The sequence below is a fragment of the Dromaius novaehollandiae genome, chromosome 1, assembly GCF_036370855.1.
Source record: "Dromaius novaehollandiae isolate bDroNov1 chromosome 1, bDroNov1.hap1, whole genome shotgun sequence".
Lineage (NCBI taxonomy): Eukaryota > Metazoa > Chordata > Aves > Casuariiformes > Dromaiidae > Dromaius > Dromaius novaehollandiae.
Window position 1 is genome coordinate 207,350,772 of NC_088098.1, and position 14,981 is coordinate 207,365,752.

The following is a 14,981-nucleotide window of genomic DNA, read 5'->3' on the forward strand; positions in this document are numbered from 1 at the left end:
AGCTAAGGGATATGCCAACGTTGCCATTACCGTAGCGCCAGAAGAGCTGGACTCTTGCTGTTAAATCACAGTTGCTATATGCTGATTCAACCATGCTCCCCTGTAAGAATTAGGGATGGCCTAGATTGGGTACCTGTACAGCTCTACGTGGAGTAGAGCTAAGCTTACATAATTCACTTGCGTAAGGGCACAGACTTGCTCCACGGCACAAATGATAACGAAATTTCAATTTCCTCATGTCAAGGTCAGCACCCTACTCACAGACCATCCTGCCAAGCAGCTCTTAAGGGCAAATGACTAGATGTGAACAGACCTTTTCTATACACCACTATGCCCAGCTACTTCTGATGTTCTGCTTCAGAGTCCTAAATTTTTATATTAAAACTTTTCAGTGCTTTGCACATTTGGCCTGGCAGGCAGTAGATTCATAGCTTTCTGAGACAGCTTCAAAGTACAGCGCTCTGGGGTAGGACATTGCTGAAGAGTGTCACCACCACAGTCACATCACCACCCAGCGTCACTACGAAAGACTCATAGTGACTACGTCTGACATTCATGAATATGAATGTTTTAGTGCTGTAAGGGCCATCTGGCATACTCGGCACAGACAGTTTGCCCTTACAAAGCTTCTGTGAATTTCATACCACTAAAATATTTTCTAGTTTGTGTGGAGAGACTAAAATGGCAAAGATACAATTACTGCAATTCTACTGAATAGTTACTACTTTCCATCCTTATATGACTCACTCTTTAGAACACCCCCCAGCAAGCTTAACAAGAAAACATTAATCAAGGTCAGGTAAAGTTTTGCAAACAATTAATTGCAAGTAAAATAAATAAAAGCAATTCTAGCCTATACTTAATGACAAAATGCCTAGTTCTTCCAGTCCAGCACACCCAAAGTCCTTGAGGTGTTGCCAGCCCAGTGGATAATGACCCAGGTCTCATGAAGTCATTCCTCTTACAGTTCAGTAACCATATTTTTTTCCTTGACCCTTCTTTATCAAAAATGTGATCAGGCACTGGAGGGCCCCACTTTACCATTCCACTTATGGCTTTACCTCCTTTGTCCCCAACATATGTTCATGACAGATACTCTATGGAGCTCCAGTTTTCATTAACTTTTCCCAGCCTGGACAGCTGCTACCTGTTTCTGGCATTTTTTGAGGTTAATAATACCCTATCTATTATGCCTAAATAAAAAATAAATTAAAAATAAAAATAAATTTAAAAATATAAATACAAATATAAATATACTTGCAATTTGGGAATCATTTGGCTTCCAGTGAGTGCTGAGCATCTCACTGGTTCCTCACCAGGCATCTTTGGATGCCTAGTGTACATAGACGAAAAAGGCAGGACCATGGCACTTCTGAAGGGAACCCTACATATCCTTTCTCTCTCCACTTAGGCTCAGTTTTAGGATTTCCTAAATGTGTCCTCATTGGCCTAACAGCTGGGAGATGGAGCTCTGCTCCAGCAAGGGAGCAAAAAAACACTCAAAGATTTGTCAGACATTTCCAATGCCGTCCAGAAGATGCTTCCACTGAGCTATATGCTGTTTAGGACCAGGATGATGCCTTCATCATTTCTACGCAAGTGCCACACTCCCTATTTTTATCCCCACAGACCTCACAGAAATCTTTCCTCAGAATTCTCAGCTTTAATATAACCTGCTGGAGAATACGTCAGCTCAGCCAGCAGAGACCTCAGGTCTTGTCATAATTTTTCCTGCCCTAGGCCACTACTGATCTTTGCGTTCCTATAATAAGGGAAAAATTCAAAGGCAGCCAAACCCCCACAACAGGACATTTGTAAATGTCACCAGGAACCAGGAAAAAAAGCCAGCACACCTTGCTGAACCTTTGCCGTCATCCCCAGCAATGACAATACAGCTGCAGCAGGCTCTGTCTCCCAGCTGGGGCCCAGGATTATGTTTGTGACTGCGATTTGGGCTGCTTGGAACAATCAAAAGAAGGAGAAAAATGTGAACCAGAGTGAGGTTCCCATCATCACATGTAGAAGCGTGAACACTCTAAAAGATGAGTTGTGTCTTAACCTGTTTTCCTATGTAAGAGATATTGAGCTAAGGTTTTCTTTAAGTCTGCTAGTAAATGTCTTCTTCCAATATTAAATAACCACAAGAACAGTCAGTGTTTTGTTTCAGTCCTTTGGCCAATTTTTTTTTTTTTTTTTTTTAATCTTTTGGTAGTTCTCTAGAAGTAATACAGGATGTGTCTTGGCAGGGCCTCCCACTTTCCTCCTCCTCTCTTCAGTTTCCCTTCTGCGGCTCTTCTATCCTGACCCTAGAGGTACTGCTGGACAGGTTAGACTTTGCAGAGATACTCATTTGACTCATTTATGGTTTAATTTCCTGAGCCCTTAGATGGGAACAGCTGACTCCAAGACGGATTTTGAGATCTTCGGAAGAAAGCTCCATTCTATAGATAGAATACTAATTTTACACGAGATGAGAACTTCTGTTCCTACCTGGAGTGCAGTTTTCCTGGTAAGTTTAATTTGCAATCCTGGACCAATGGATGTTGTCTGTCTCGACTTTAGTGAGACTTTTGACTCTGTCTCCCACAATAACCTCACAGACAAACTGATGAAGTATGGGCTAGGCAAGTGGACAGTGAGGTGGACTGAAAACTTGCTGACCTTCTGGGTTCACGGGGCCGTGATCAGTGGAACAAAGTCCAGCTACAGAGCAGTCACTAGGGGTGTTTCCTCAGGGGTCAATACTGGGGTCAATACTATTTAACATCTTAATTAATGAGCTGAACAATAGGACAGACTATACCCTCAGCAGGTTTGCAGCTCGTACAAAACTGGGAGGAGTGGCTGATGCACCAGCTGGTTACACTGTCATCCAGAGGGAACTTGACAGGTTGGAATAATGGGCCAACAGGAACCTCCTGAAGTTCAACAAAGCGAGACGCCAAGTCCTGCACCTGGGGAGGAATAACCCCATGCATCAGGACAGGCTAGGGGTCAACCAGCTGGAAAGCATTTTTGAAAAAAGGACCTGGGGTCATCGTGGACAACAAGTTGACCATAAGCCAGCAATATACTTTTTGCGTCAAAGAAGGCCATCAGCTCCTGGGCTGAACTAGGCAGAGTGTTGCCAGAAGGTCAAGGGAGATTACTTTCCCTTCTACTCAGCCCTGGTGAGGCCACACCTGGAGTGTGGTGTCCAGGTCTGGGCTCCCCAGTACAGAAGATGTGGACCTACTGGAGTGAGACCAGTGCAGGGCCATTGAGATCATTAAGGGACTAGAGCATGTGATATCTGAGGGGAGGCTGAGTGAGCTGGGACTGTTCAGCTTGGAGAAAGGAAGGTTCAGGGGGCTCTTATCAATATGTATAAATAATGGATTGGGGGAGAAAAGAAGATAGAGGAGGACTCTTCTCAGTGGCACCCAGTGGCACTTTTTTACTGTGAAGGTTATCAAAGACTGGAAGAGGTTTCATGGAGAGGCTGTGGAGCCTCCACCCCTGAACATATTCAAAACTCAGCTGGACACAGTCCTGAGCAACCTGCTGCAGCTGACCCTGCTTGAGCAGAGGGTTGGACTAGAAGATCTCCAGAGGTCCCTTTCCACCTCAGCCAGTTTATGAAAAACAAGAACAATATAAAATCAATGCCGTGTACTTCAGGTGGATTAACAACTGGCTAACTGATGGGCCTTAAAATGTAATTACAAGTAGGAAGTTATCATCCAGCATCTGAATCTCTAGTGAGGTTGAGTCTCGACGTTATGCTATTGAACTGCATTTATCAGTGACTGGGTGGGCAATGAAGAGCAGCGCATGTTGCGTGCTTCGCTGCGCAAACAAACAAGATGCACTTTAGTATGGGCTAATGGACAGTCTAGCACAGATGTCTATACACAGGTCAGGTGAATTGCAATCTCTATTTTCTCTGTTGTCCTTAAAGGAAACCCTGAGTGGTGACATTATGTTGAAAGTTCAGTGAGATGAATCACACCCAGAGCATCTTCCTGCTACTTTGATAATGGCTCTTTCCTCTCACAGACAGAGCTTATGACATGATACCGTGTCTGGAAGTTAAAACTGGACATAGTCAGAGTAGAAACAACACTCAGCTTTCTTAACTGTAAGGACTATTAACTGTCAGAACACTTTACCAAAGGTTGTGGTGGATTCTCCATCACTGAAAATGCTACAATGAAATTGGAAGCTTTTCTGAAAGTTATCCTCTATTTTAAGGAGGCATGCGTTCACAGGAGCCCCAGGATATGTGCTTTCTAGCCTAGAGTTCAGGCTGGAAAACCCCAGTGATCTCTTTTCTTCCTTACATCTCGGAATCCTTACATCACATCCAGAGAGAGGCAACCAGAAAACATCACCACTACTAGTTTTAGCTTAAAGCAGATCAACGTTGCTTACCTTCCTGCCATCTGCAGAGCTCCCCTCACAGAACTGAAGTCAAGACCATGGTGTAACTTATATTTCTAAATCTGAATCAGGGCCTAAATCAACAGACTGTCTGTATTCTGAACCCCACATTATCTGGGCAAAGACACATGAAGAGAGTGTGATTATTAAAGCAGAAGAAAACACAACTAAAAATTCAAGCATACTTACATCCCCCCAAACTGCTGTTATATAATGGCAAACTCTGATACTTGGATTCCGCTGCAGAAAGGGCATAAGAGGGTTTTAGTTAATACACATATGGGATTTATTTTCTTCTAGAGATCAGCTATGCTCTTTCAACTCAGGAATAACAGACCTTGATATATTTACATGATGTGAAAAAAACTTTACACCATAGAACTAGAGAAAATTGAAAATTTTCCAACTTTTCCACACTTTCACAATTCTGGTGAGCCCATGCAGCATTATGTTGTACATTGCATAATGCACCTCTGGGCAGAGCTCTAATTATAGTGTGATAAGCACAGTTTGAGGATTAATATAGAACAGAACTGAATAGGACAGTTTGAAACAATGTCTAAAAGAGATGAATTCCGCTGCACAACCCTTAATCATCCTAAGTTTTCAAGCCCAACTATGATAATTGCAAACATTAACTATCTAATTGGTGATTATCTTATTAGATGAGAATAAGAAGGAACAGGTAGGGAACCCTGCCAGTTTGAAAGTGGTCATTGCTATAGGGAAGGAAACAAGAGGAAAAAGCAGAAGAGCTACAGACAGTAAAGAGAGAGAAAGACAAAACAAACATAGGATTGAGGAAAACAGCACAGGATAGTCATAGATAGGGTGCTAGATGTGAGACTACTCTCTCCCATGTGGAAAAATTCCCATCTAGGGAATGCTTAAAGTGACAAAAAGCCAGAAGTTCAGCTACTATTAACATTCACCTTTTTCCAAACCTGCCATTGACACCAGTGAACAGTCTGTGTTGCATAAATTTACCCCACAGCCCCATACAATCATTAATTAAAGGAGAATTGGTATGTAGGAGTAGAAAGTTCATGGACAGTAAAGGGGAACCATTATGCCTTCCCAAGTAGTAGTATTCTCAGATATCACACACACTGGACCTTCAATTTTTTAACTATGAAGCTGTCATCATTTCATTCGGTAGCATTATCTCCTGTGCTTTCCCTGGAAGACCATACTCTCCCACCTGCATGGCTGTAATACAGCTGGTTTCTATGATGGCCAGGTTGGTGAGGCCTGTCCATTATCAAGATATTTGAATGAAGTGAAATAGAAATAAAGGAAAAGGAGCCCATTTGCATACTGAAATTGGCTTTAGGGATTTTTTAATTTCTTGGCCTCACTACTTGATCCTAAGCATAAGAAGCACTTTATGTGCAGGGAGTTATACACAGGACATAGAGAAGAGACATCTGACATTCAGAAAGGAGTTACTTTATCCAGCACTGATGTTTAGCTTCTCCATGAATAGGTGTGGCTGACTGGTCAGAGACCATCATTCACACCACCGCTCAGTACCTGAGGAGAAGGAGCACTGGAAGTGGTTGGATCTACAGAGGGAATGTAAGTAGGCTGTACAAACTGTGTCACCCTCTGAGATGTTCAGCAACTGAGAATAACATACTGATCCTGTGAAAATGAAGTCTGTAATGCCTATGAGAAATGGTGACCACCTGAGCTTTCCATTTGTCCTAAAAGGTGATAGCCTTTAGCAGCACTGCAGTCACTAAAGGCCATGCAGAGGCTGTGTCCTAACATAGTTCAAGCAAATTCATGCCACTTTGGCACATGACTTGCATGCAGTCTGTGAAAGATTACTGCTCAATCCCATCCAGATAAATCTAGGTCAACCCCACTAAAGCTCCTTTGGACATATACCTACCTCATCAGGAGAAAAATCACCCTTGCACACATCAATATGTGAATGAGACTGTGAAAAAGTGGAAAGGAGGCTTAAATCAAACCTACAAGCCCTAGGGCATCTTCAGTTTGTCCAGTTAAAACACAGTCCTACACAGGTTTAAAAGAGGTCTTTCCAACAGCATGAATCAAACATCAGATTTTTAATGAGGCTCAAAATGAAAACATAGTAAACAATAAATCTTTTTTTCTCAGTTGCTATATTGCAGTTTCTACATCAGTTCATCAAAACACTACCTTTCCACAGCCCTTGCAAAAACAGAGAACGATTTAGACATTTGAAACAGGCAAAGAGTGTAGAAAAAGCAAGTTGTGGAGTTGTATCTCCTATGAGGCTGACTGGTAGAATTAGAAAACATGGGCAGGCAAGCCCTCCTCCTGCACTGTGCCTTCAGATGTGTTAAGGAGCCTGGCACACCCACAGCTGCTCAGATGCTACAGAGCAGACCTCTGAGCCCATGGAGCTGACACAGACAGTGTATCCACCAGGTAAGGGTACCTGAGCCTGGTCTCAAGCCCAGACTCATCTGTTATCCCCTTTCTTAATCAACTAGCTTATTCTGCTGTGGTGATTGAGGTCAGTCTAGAGGTGGAGAGCTTGAACACACTCTGTCTCATTCAGTATAAACCCACATTTTCAGTTACACATCTAACAATTCAACCTACCAGCACACACATCAGGCTCAGCTCATCCTACATCCAGGACGGATACTCTGAGCCTGACATGCTACAGCTTGCAATACGAATCTGGCCACATTATACACTGTTTTTAATTTTGCAATGGAGATAGGGTCTGATAGACTGGCACACAAGTGTTAAAACCAACAGCAAGGCTTAAAATTGACCAGTTAGAATAAAGCATGACATTTCTAGCTGTACCACCACTGTTGAGTCCAACAGCATCTTGCGCCAGTCCTGTTGCTAGGAAGGGCCAAATTCTGGGTCCTAAACATTTTTCGTAAAGCGAGCACCATGTTCTAGAAAGCCCTAGAGCCCTCCTCCAAAAGCTGTGTATGCCAGGATCATGAAAAGCCCAAGTGGGAAAGGATGCTTACCTTCAACATGTGAATGAGATACTAAAACTCACTCAGAGTCCAAATTCCTGTGGGCAGATTGGCTATCGGAGCAGCCCATGCTCTTAGGGGTCTGAATGCCACACGAGCCAGTCCTCCCCTCCCTTGCGTGACTTGCAGGGCAATGCAAATCCCTGGTGCCACTCCTGATTTGCATGGCAAGAAAGGGGAATCAAGTTGCTTGGAAATTTGGAAGAAATACGACCTGTGCCAGAACTATGACAGAGGCTGCACTCGCTGCTCCTCCTGGCTGCCGTCTTTGGGTGAGAGAATGTGTAAGCCAAGTTTTGGTCTTTTAATTTTTATTTGGACTGTATCACTCTAAAAATCCTTCTAGTGGGAAATTTAGGCAGGGATTTTGTTACTTGGTAAAACAGGAGAGTCTCTCATTCTTCAAATTAGGTTTTGAGAAAGTACTAAAAAGATCAAACAAATTACGATTCTTTTTCCTTAAATACTGCCGGCCTGGCATGTCCTGTGAGATGTGTCGTATACAACCGCTGCAGTGTTGAGTCAATATCTTCCTACCGCTCTTCACAAAATGTTTTAGGGCCAAATTCCCCCCAGCTCCCAATTCAGGCACCCAAATTGCAGAGGTTTGAATTATTTACTCTCTAGCACCACCTAACCCCAGCTCCAAGCAACACAAATCAGCACTTCCTTTTTGGAGCACACCATTCCCTGCTGCCCTAAACACGGCTTTCCATGTGTCCTCAGAAGTGTCATGATCTGGAGACACAGGCTGCAACCAGGCACCATCATCTGCCACTTGCCGGTCAAAATCCATCTCCCAAAGTGGCAGACATCCTTCGGGCTCTGGCGAGGCACCCAACAGCCCTCATCAAGTCACCACGCACCAGGCACCTCCACTAGCATTGCTGGGAGGTCTTCTGCTGCCAGTGATGGTGCCACGTAACCTCTTTCATGAGCCACCTAGGCTGTACTGCACTCTGGCAAACCTGAGGCAAAAAATAAATGAAATTTCCATCTACAAGAAGTTCAGGGCAGTTCCCAGGACCTCCTCCGATGCAGGCCAAGGCGGGGGGCCGGGGGCAAGCCTCTAATGGACAGAGTGACGTCTGCAGTGCTCCAGGAGGAAATCACCCGCGGCGCATGCGCAAGGGTCTGAGCTGTGACTGCCTTCAATTACCAGCATTTGCTTCCATGAGTGACACCAGTAATTACATCAGTGTTGTCCAATCACGGCTATTATTGGAAGGGCTACATGCCTAAAATATTTCAGCAGCCATTCCGCAAGGCCGGATTCAATTTGCTTTGGTGCTGGCTATTTCCGGCAGCCCCTGCGGGGTGTCGCATCCGCAAGCGAGAGTAAATTCGGGAAGCAAGCCTGCACGAGGCCAGGAGAGCGGAGCTGCTGCCACAGGTCTCTGGAGCGCCCCTCACGGATGGCATCTGCTCAGCCCTCCCGCAAGCCTAGAGAAAGCCTAAATCAGCAGTGCAGAAAGAGGTTTCTGGCTTCTGCAGCTCAGTTAGACCAAATGAGCACACGGATGTGCTGCCAGAGCACCTCAAAGAAAATTCTTTATACCAAATTTACGCTGAATGAAATGGAGAGGTACTAGGTGATCCACATAGAAACAGCTATTGAGACTATGCTGTAGATATTTAAATGGTCCATTTAAACTAGACCAGCTTAATCATGCTTAATTACTGCCTTGTTTAATTATAACTCTAGCTTGATCCTAATGAAGTTCTCAACCCCAGTCCGCGCATATCACTACTGCTGCATTGGCAGAATTAGAGATGAGAGGCAGGGTCATGCTTCTCTGGCATCGCAGGATTCGGGATGATGAAACCTTGTGCTATTCTGGAGGTGGAGAGGGGAAGTTGAAATTCACAGGGAAGAGGGAAGACACAAGGGGTCCTTTGTGTATGTGCCCCTTTTTGAGACTGTTTTTGCTCTGCACACGGTGGCTATATGTGCTATTTGCTTTGCTGAATTCTGCAGTTCAAAATATTTATACTGCTAATAATGAATATACAAAGTGCTGTGATCAGCAGACTACAAGCAGAGTACCCTGGAAAATAGTTAGATGAGTTTCCATATGTGGTAAGAGATCCTTTTATACCTTTCCCTTGTATGGTGCAATACTGCGGCCCCTTTCTAGAAACCCAGTTTTACCGAGAGAAGTCTTAGGCAATAAATGATAACTTTAGACTTTATTCTTTCAAGGCGCATTCATGTCATCTGAAGGGTTATATCAGTGAAGGACCTTCTGATGTCATAGCCAAACTGGAACATAAATAATTTTATTTAATTGGAAATCCGTTTTTTATCTTGTTGGTGTAACTTCGTTTTTGTTTTCTGAAATTAAAACCTACCTTGTCTTGTGGGCTTAACATTTCAGGGTGAAGGAAACAGGCATCCAGTTCCTCTCCCCCATCCCACATTGCCACAAGTGCCCGTATTTGAACTGGTTCTCCCATTTCCTGGCAGGGAGTTCAACTGCTGAGCTATGGAGTAAATGACAAGAGGGGACAGATGGTGAATCCCACTCACGGGCCTTTGGACTCCACTCAGGGGAGAAGAGCCCTGAAAATGTTCAGCAAATGGGACTCAAATTCATGAACAGTTTTAGGCCAACCAAAACAGGATTTTGATACTGAATAGATTCTATTCGGCATCAAAATACTATTCAGCTGGGTGATTCCTGGTATTCTTTAAGCCATTCTGATTTTTAGAGCTGGACTATAAAATTTGAGAAACAAGCCTTCAAGTGACACTTCTACAGCTTTCTGGGAGAGACTGTCTGCTTGTGCCATCAGGCACCACATCTCTGAGGTCCCCCAGAGACCTGCACCGACTGCACCAGGCTGGAAATCCCCATCCAGCCTTAGTGAAGGTGAGGCATGGATGTACTGATTGCCTTCACTTGTCTCTGCAAAGAGCTTCATGGCAGATCTGTTTCCAGAAAGTCTTTGCAGCCATCTCCTCCTTATTTTGGAGGGTTTGGGTGTGTTTTCACGCTCATCACACCTGCCCTGACTGGTGCACTAGTTGCTTGCCTGGGTAAAGCTGTTTCTTGGGCATTATTTGTAGCATATGAGTTGCACCTAGCATGGACAATCAATGCCCCACCACCTTAGACATCGTCTTCAGGTGTGTGTGCAGCACACAAGAAGCTAGGCAAAGAAGACGAAAGGAAGACGGAGCGAGAGAAAAACAATAAAGCAAAATTCGCTGTTGGTACAACACGTGTCCTACTGCCACGGTGGGAGCTCGCAGCCACCACCTGTGTGCTGGCGGGCCCCCGTGTCCTTGGTGAGCTCGCGGGAAGGCAGAGGCATGGCTGGGGGAGATTGCACCACCCTGCACCCACCGCTGCGGCTCCCCTGCCCAGCCAGCACCCAGCCCAGCCCGGCTCTTACCTCACCTTCTGGAAGGGACAGCGATGATCTCAGAGACTCAAGGAAGCGTTTTTTTTTTTTTGTTTTTTTTTTTTTTTCTTCTCCCTCTGTTTTGCCACAGGCTTCCTGAAAACAAGCAATTTTATCTTTATGGTTTGGTTTCCCGTTTAAAGAAAATAGAGGTATTGTTCTGTCCTTGTTTCAGAAGCGCACAGGGGGCTGAGTAACATCTTGGACATGTTTCAATGCCCCACGGTGATGGCCCGTTTCACTGCCGACCTTGAACAGGGCGGTATGGGCAAAAGCAATCAGCTGGATAGCCCCACTTGAGGATGCAGTTTGCTATACCTCTAATCTGATAAAAGTTATTTCCGAATGGCTCCCTTCTACTCAGCATCTGTGCCCCCCACCCCGATACACATTCCTGTACCTTTCAAGGTTGAATTTCACTTCATTTTTTCCTCCATTTTCCTAACTCCCAAAGCCACAAACCTCAAACCACAGAGAGACTCAGACAGTGCAGATAGCTTAAAAAGTGGAGGAATGCTGACAAACCAGGATTCCCCGCGATCGCTCCTCTTAGAAATATTGATCCGTTTGGGATAAGATAAGGATACTCCCTACTGTGCCCTTGCCAAAAGTTACAAGGCAGAAAGAAACCACTGACAAACAAAGTGCAGGATTTGGCCACTTCCTGCTTCAAATGCTGAAAATGACTTTTTTAACCTTATACAGAAGAGAGGAATTTTTTTACGCAGTGAAACCCCACCATCCTTCTAATGAAGGCTCTTTTCACTCTCAAAAGACTGCAACAAGGTAAACTTGGGCTGCCAACCGCACACAAAAGAGGAGAGTCCTGCAAGACGTTGCCTGCTCTTCTTCCCCATCTTTATGCTGCGTTTGGGCTGCCGCTTGGGCAGCCTGCAGCTCGCCCCCGCTATCTGCCAGCCGTTCGAGCCGGCAGCTACCAAAAGCATCTGAAGGAGACGGCGCTCAGTTGCCGAACCCCTCGGGCCCTGCAGATGCAGTGCCCTGAAATCTCTGTTAACATCTCTTCTCTGTATTTTCTCCCAAGGTTTTCTCTCAAAGTGAAATTGCCTTTAAAATGCTATTGCAGGTGGCTGGATATGGGGTTGGAATCCGTGAATTTTTAACTTTGGGATGATTTTTCCTTTCTTTAGAAAAAGACAAGAACAAGCATTTGCTTCTGAGCAAAAAAAAAAAAAAAAAAAAAAAAAAAAAAGAGAGAGAAAGAAAAGCAAAGGGCAAGAAAAAACACACTTTGTACAAAGCATTTCAAAGTACTCATGCAGCATATTAGAGAGCAAAAAGAGCTCTCTGGCTCCCATCTGGCTGTTGCTGCCGTTGCTAATGTGGTTTTGTTCCATTATTAATGACAGCAGCAAGAGAAATCAGGCCTTCCACGCGAACCTGAGAGACTCTCAGGCAGCAAAGAGAAGGCAGAAAAAAAACCCCCTTAAAATACTGAAACTAAGCATGTAGCAATAAAACTCTCCAGTCATCTATAGCACTGTAGGGATGGCGAAATGACTCCTATAAAGCTTGTAAATCATTCCCAGAGCCGGGTAGCTCCAAGGCACTTTGTAATTAAAGTAGGAAAACTAATTCTCTATGCCTGTCCTTTATTGTTTGATACACTCATATTTCCCAGAACTGCTGTTTGCCATGCGGAGAAAAGGAAAACCGGAAGAGCAACATTAGTGGACAAGGCATCTGCAACCCGGCGCAGCGTATCATTAGTCTCGTCTGAACGCGGAAGGACGGGATTTCGATAGAAAGGTGTCTTGGCAAAACACATCACGGCTAAGCCGGGACGAGCAGTCTCACCGCTGACAGTGTAATCTGGATTTTCTGCAAAGTTACTCCAAGTTAGCAGCCAAATCAACACTGCTGTGGAAGAGCGCGGGGGGGGGGGGGGGTGTTTGCTCCCACCGCACAGCCAAAATCTTGCATTTTTTTTTTGCACCCCCCACTGCCATTTCGGTACAGAGAGGCAGGCACATGCCGGGGGCACCCAGAGGTGCTGAGCCTGGGGCTGAGCATGCCGCTGGGGTGCTCGGCTGAGAAACCCAAGCATCAAAGATCAAGTAGAAGCTACGCTAGCCCGCTAATCAATACTGGCTAGCTACTAATTAGTAATACAGCTAATAGAGTTGCTCCTCGACATCAGGGGCTGGTGTGATTTGCGCTCTGGGAGCTGAGTCCCCTGGCTGCCTTCCCCTCCCGGCCCCGAGCGCCAGAACTGGTGCGCCCCTGGGGGGTCCCGCTGCGCCCCACGCGTCCCGCACCAGCATGTCCCCAAACCCCCGAAAGGCCCCGCGGCCACCTGGCACCCGGCCCGTGCCCACACTCGCCGGGCCGCCCCTCAGCTGCCCCCAAGCGAGGCGGCGAAGTCCTGCTGAAGCACCTCCTCAGCGCTGAGCACATGTGCCACGGCGCATTTCTTGAGGTGCAGAGGGGTTTTTTCATTTTTTTCCTCTAGATATTTTATAATTTTCCCTTTAAAAAGGAGGAACCTGAAATTTCTTTGCTATTATATGTTGATGCTGAAAACAAACCTATCCCAAGACTGAACATTGGACCTATACCCCAAAGCCAGTATTTTTGGAAGAGCTTGAGACTTGGATTTGAATTTCTTGACTAACATCTGTCTTTCCAATAGACCAGATTAAATCTGTGGAACCAGTGTGATACGTTTTAAATTACACAAAGTTCAACTAATTTTGTACGAGCATATTGCCCATGTGCCGTGCTGCCAAAATAGGATACTGAGCCAAGAGCTCAAAAAAAAGTTAATACAGCTTTAGAAAAGAAAAAAGGAAAATGACATAAAGTCACATTACCATGAGATCTTCTTTAATGCTTTGAGGAATAAATTCACCATGAAGTCCTTTGGGTGAAGGACTCCGTTACTTTTTTTCAGTAATCTCACTTTCGGCAAGGACTCGTGGACATGATATTGGCCTGACAGAGCAAGAGGGATTTGGCAAACCACAGGAACGGGATGAAGCAGATGGGGTGGACGGGGGAGCTCCTCCAAGGCTGCCTTTATGGATGAAGTGTCACCACACTTCCAGATGCCTCCAGCACTAAGTGCACAAATCAGTGCAGGCTGCAAAACCTACTTAAAAGCAAATATTCAGGCAATAGGTCTTCACTGGCTTCTTTCTCCCCTGCATCTCCAGCTGACTCCCATTGCTCAAGGGCTACGCCAGAAACCAGGGGAGCTGGAGATTTTATTGCATCCTGGACGGGGAAAGGGCTCTGGAGTCCATGCAGGTTGCAGCCTTCTCACCCTAAGCCTGAACCAGCGCCTATGATCTGCCCCTGCGCTGTGCAGATAAGAAACCCTAATCTTACAAGCTTTGCACCAAAGTTTCTGTTTGGCTGCCCGTGATAGCGTCGCATCTGCTGGAAAGCCCCGCAGGGAGCAGCTCGCGGTGGATTTTGGGAGAGGTCCCAGATACGCAGGGGTCCCTCTGCCTCTGTGCAAGACGCGGGGCAGTGCCGGGGGCTGCAGGGCAGCCGGCTACCAAGCACGGCAGCTCGTGGGCCCCTCGCGCCCACCGCCGAGCCCCAGCAAGCCCGGCCCCGCTTCTGCTCGGCCCCCTGCCATGGGGCCACGCATCGGCCCCAGAGCCCCACGTGGCAGCTCACTCGTCACCCTCTGGTCGCCTGCTGCGGTTGGGAAGTGCCGCGGTGGCCTCCTCCTTCCCTCGTGGTGGCCTCCCGCTTCCCTCGCGTCCGGCTGTCCGGGGCGAGCAGAGACCGCCGCACCGGTGCCCGGCAGGGCACCATCCGCTCGGGCGAGAAATCTCAATCTCCGTCCAGAAACACATCGCGACGTCTCTACCGGTCCGTACAGCAAGGCGGGAGAAGCAGCCGCCTGCAGCAGCCCGTCGCCCTCCTCCTGGCACGGGCACGGACGGCCCTTTCCTCCCGCCCGGCGCCCGCAGGTGCCTTGCTCATTGCCCCGGGCGGGCAATGCCAGAAGGGGGGAACGTGAGGGAGAAGAGCCACCAAAGGCCCCGCCGCGCTGGGCCCCTCGCCAGCGTCTCCCGTCAGGGCCCTCGGGGACCCCCGAGGCCGGCTGGGCCTGCAGCGCGGGGGCACCCGCGCGTTTTGGATCAGGCTGCCCCGGAGGCGGTCTGTCGCGGGTTT